The sequence below is a fragment of the Jaculus jaculus genome, chromosome 5, assembly GCF_020740685.1.
Source record: "Jaculus jaculus isolate mJacJac1 chromosome 5, mJacJac1.mat.Y.cur, whole genome shotgun sequence".
NCBI classification, from domain to species: domain Eukaryota; kingdom Metazoa; phylum Chordata; class Mammalia; order Rodentia; family Dipodidae; genus Jaculus; species Jaculus jaculus.
In genome coordinates, this window is record NC_059106.1 from 168,510,611 (window position 1) to 168,515,643 (window position 5,033).

At 44.2% G+C, this 5,033-nt stretch overlaps 1 pseudogene; it reads right to left on the reverse strand.

Annotated features, from left to right (window-relative positions):
- Positions 1-254: 254 nt before the first annotated feature.
- On the reverse strand, positions 255-2,738 carry LOC101597826 (annotated as a pseudogene).
- Between the last annotated feature and the right edge of the window lie 2,295 nt (positions 2,739-5,033).

Below are 5,033 nucleotides of genomic sequence, written 5' to 3' on the forward strand. Positions count from 1 at the left end.
GCACGTCTGTAGAGTGGGGTAGTCAAGACATGGATCAAAGTTTTAATTAAATATTACATAAATAGATTTGTCTGCAACGAGATGAAATTTTCATGTGAATACAATTTTATAGTTTACAAATATATACCAGCTTACAATTCAATCATCTAGTACAATATTTTAAAAAATCTAGCTCTATAATAGGTTCTCCTTTTAAAAATTCCTTAACATGTAACCTGAAAAGTCGGTATTTCTCAGGAGATACGAGCATACACCTAATAGTAAGGTCCAAAATGAGAAGGATTACTGTCTCCCGAAGAAGGTGGGGGAGGAGGAGGGGGAGGTGGTGGTGGGGGCAGGGAGGAGGGTAAATTGATTAGGGGATGAGAGGCAGCATTAGGAGGAGCCCAGCCCATGTTTACAGGCGGGGGCGGCGGGGGCAGTGAGAAGCTGTGCATGTCAAACGCTGGAGGAGGAAAGGGATCGTGCGGCAGGATGGGGCTGTCTTGTCTCTGGGGTGGAAATCCCAAAGTCTCCTGAGACATCACAGGATCTGAGTGACAGAACGGCTGAGGTGGAGGCCTGCTGTGGCTTGCTGGAGGGTATCTGGCCCTGGGAAAGCCTCTCGTGGATTCTCTGTTGCGGTATCCTGGAATGCTCTGAAGGAGAGCTATAAGCATTCCCATTCTGATGTACTTCAGCAAAGTCTACACCTGTTTCATTACATTCAGATCTGAGATTTTTCCGGCCCTGAATCCGAGATTTTTTTTCTTCTGTTTGGCTTCTTTTTCTTTTTCATCATCACGGAAATCCAAGGCTTCTGTGGTGGTTCCGGATCATTCTCCCAATGACATCTGATCTCCTATCCTGTTTAAGCTTTTCTGTGAATATATATTGAGTAAACTCTTGTGTTGCTGGAGCAAAATACATAGTTTCCTTTATTTTAATACCTTTACTCTCAATGTGTTCTGAAGAATTTAACCATAACCCATAAAAGGGATGCACAACAAGTCCAAAGATCTTTCCTGCTCTCTGTCATCACTTCTGAAAATGACGGTCTCCTCGTTGACTGGAGGCAGGTTACTTGCAGACTCAATCATAGCTAAGTGTTCAATAATGCTTGAAACCATCCCAGCAGGCTTTAACTGAACATCTTCAGGCAAAATGACAGTGAGTTCTTCAACAGAAGGCAGTTCCTGTTCCAGTCCGAGTCAGAGTCCGAGGTGTTGCCGGGCCGGGGCCTGGAGGCAGCTGGCCTGCAGGCTGAGGCTCCGTGGCGCAACCTGTCCTGCGTGGGCACCGGCGGCAGCCTCCACCACGTCCACGGCGGTGGCCCCGATGGGACCTGCCCGACCTGGACCCGAAACTCGCGCCTCTAACCTAGAGTGAAAATGTGCTTTTCTTTCTGAGTAACTACATTTTCTTGCTTTATTGAGATGATATTGACATACAAAAGATGTGCTTACATAAGGAATCTAACTGGAGGCCGTTAAAGGTGGTAGACTCCTGAAACCATCACCTCAACCCACGCCACAAAGATATCTATCTCTTCCCAAGGTTTCCTCCTACCATATTTATTTATTTTCTATAATATTTTGGCATAAAGTCTAGCTCTAAGAAAGGTCATGCTACATAATACTGTATGGTTTACTATATAATAGAGTATGGTTTACCATGCTCTTAGAAAGCTCACGCTACATAATACAGTATGGTTCACTATATAACAGAGTACGGTTTACCGTGCTCTTAGAAAGCTCATGCTACATAATACAGTATGGTTCACTATATAATACAGTATGGTTCACTATATAACAGAGTACGGTTTACCAAGCTCTTAGAAAGCTCACGCTATATATTACAGTATGATTTACTATGTAACAGAGTACAGTTTACCATGCTCTACAGATGACCTCTACAACACATTCATCTAATACAACTGAAACTTTGTGGCCTTTGACTAAACTTCCCTGCTGCCCCCTTCCATCAGCCCCACAAAAACCACCAAGCTACCCTCTGCTTCTGTAACTTTTACCATTTAGAGACTGGGAAGATGGCTCAGTGGATAGAACACTTGCTGCAAAATCATGAAGAGCAGAGTGCAGGCCACCCAGCTCCCACGTCATGTCAGGGGGGCACACACTGTCACACCAATGTTCAGGAGGCAGAGACGGGGACCCCCCCAGGCAAGCTGCCTAGCTGAACTAACTGAGTCAGCGAGCTCTTGGCTCACGCAGAGGACTCTGCTTCAGTAAACAAAGACGCGGGCCATCAGGGGAGACATCCGGAAGTGAAGCTCTGGCCTGCACATGGCCACTCGATCATGCATGCACACACGTGCATCCAAACCTGCACACACACACACACACAGAGAGCACATATATATGCACAAAGTTTATTAAATTCCTCATATAAGTGTAGTAATTGTCCTATTCCTAGTTTATTTCATTTAAAGTTCATCCATTGGCTATAAATCAGATGACAAGATTTCTTTCTTTTCTAAGGCAAATTTCTATTGCCAAATTTTCTTTGCCCAGTCATCACTCAACGAACATTTTGTGCGTTGGCTATTGCTAGTAATGTTGCAATAAACATGGAGCTGACATATCTTTTAGAGATCCTAATTTCATCTCCTTGGGGTATGTACCCAGAAGTGAGATTTCCGAACGACGTGGGGAGTTCTGTTTTCACTGCTGTGTTCAGACGAGCAGCCTCAGCTCACATTCCCACCAGTAGCGTCTGAGAGCTCGCTGTACTTCCATCCTCGCCAAAACTGGCTGAGTCCCTCCCTTTCTTCCTGCCAAGAAAATACCCAGCTTAAAGCAGCACGCTGAAGGAAGAGAGTTGAATTCAGGGGAAGAGTCAGCATTCGGGGAAGGCGTGGCAGGAGCAGACAGCTGCTGTCACATAGCAGCCCCGGGAGCAGAAGCAGGAACAGCGAGGTGGGGCAGGGTTACAAACCGTCCAGGTCTACCACTAGTGACCACCACCTCCAGCAAGGCTCTGCCTCCTAACGATTCCAAGTCCTTCCAAACAGTGCCACTTTACTGAGGACCAGCTACACAGCGACATGAGCCTATGGGGACATTTTACATTCAAATCACCGCACCTGTTATCTTTTTGATGCTTTAAGATAAGTCATTCTCATAGTTATGAGTCAGTATCTCATTATGGTCTGATTGGCATGTGTCTAGATGCTTAATGATGGCCAGTGCCTGATCATATACCCCTTAGCAAGTTGTATGTCTCTTCAGAGAAACACCTATTCAATGCCTACACACATTTTTAACTTGGATCATTTGGGTTTGTGGTGGTTTTCTCTCTTTCTTAAACATTTATTTATTTATTTGCAAGTATAGAAAGATACAGAGGAGACAGGCAGAGATAATGGGCACAGCAGGACCTCCAGCCACTGCAAACTCCAGAAGCATTTGCCAACTGGTGCGTCTGGCTTTACGTGGGCACTGGGGAATCAAACCCAGGTTTTCAGGCTTTGTAGACAAGCGCCTTAACCTCTGAGCCATCGCTCTAGCCCAGGGTTGTTTTGTTTTGTCTTGTTGTTTTGTTTTGTCTTGTTGTTTTGTTTTGTTTCTATTGCATAGTAGTAGACACCTTTATCAGATATGTAGCTCACGAATACGTTCTCCCATGCAGTAGGGCTTCATTTCATTGTGTTCCTTATTTCCTTCCCTATAAATGACATTTTAGTTTGATGCAATCTCACTTTTTAAAAATATTTTATTTATTTATTTGAGAGAGAGGCAGATAGAAAAACAGAGAAGGAGCCGGGCGTGGTGGCGCACATGCCTTTAATCCCAGCACTCGGGAGGCAGAGGTAGGAGGATTGCCATGAGTTCAAGGCCACCCTGAGATGACAGAGTTAATTCCAGGTCAGCCTGGCCCAGAGTGAGACCCTACCTTGAAAAACCAAAAAAAAAAAAAAAAAAAAAAAACAGAGAAGGGGTGTGCCAGGGCCTCTAACCACTGCAAACAAACTCCAGACACATGTGCCACTTTGTGCATCTGGCTTACATGGGTACTGGGGAATCACACCTGGGTCCTTAGGCTTCCCAGACAAGCACCTTCAACTACTAAGCCATCTCTCCAGCCCCTCATTTGTTTTTGCTTCTGCAGACAGCTTTGGGTGTCATTGTGAAGATCAGTGTCAGAAGATTCTCCAGGGACTTGTACCTCAAGTCTTAATCTCATTCACATATAAGATATCTAGTAGCTGCAGAGATGGCTCTGTGGTTAAGGCACTAGCCTGCAAAGCCTATCATCCCAGGTTCAATCCCCCAGTACCCACGTAAAGCCAGATGGACAAAGTGACACGTGCATCTGGAGCTTGTTTGCAGCAGCTGGGGGCACTGGTGCACCCATTTTCTCTGTCTGCCTCTCTTCTGTCCCTCTGTTTCTGCTTGCAAGTAAATAAATAAAAAGATTTAGAAGAAAAAAGGATCTCTATACTTTCTTCTCCCTGGCCACGTGTTATGTTATGACACACGACCTTCTCTTTACATTGTGTTTCCATTAACAAGTTACTGTACATCTAGTTGTATTAAGTACTTTCTGCTTTTACCTTTTGTACTGGAATTAAAAGTCATTCATGAGCCACCATCACAGTGCTTCCTTGCTCTGAATTTACTGAATTTGCAAGCGTTAATGAAATTCACACTTTCAGGCTGTTTGGCATCTTTTCATCAAGTTCTCTGGGCTTCCTTCACGTCCACGTCCATCTGTCTTCCAAGCCAGGCTGAGGGGCACTGAGCACCGTCAGGTTTTGTCTGGAAGGCCTTGGTCTTTAAAGGACAGTTTTGTCAGTATTTGTGGTCAGCCAGGGTTTGCTTGTTGGTTTTTGTTAAGTTTTTGATAATTTATTTTATTAGGCTAAAGTGGTTCTTTCCTTATTTTTAATATGAACGTTATATAATATAAACTTTTTTTTCATTTTAAAGTGAACACTTCAGTAACATTTAACACAGTCCTGACTCCTATCTAGTTCCACATTTGTATCACTCCAAAAGAAAACGCTGTACCCATCAGTGAGAAGGTTCTTT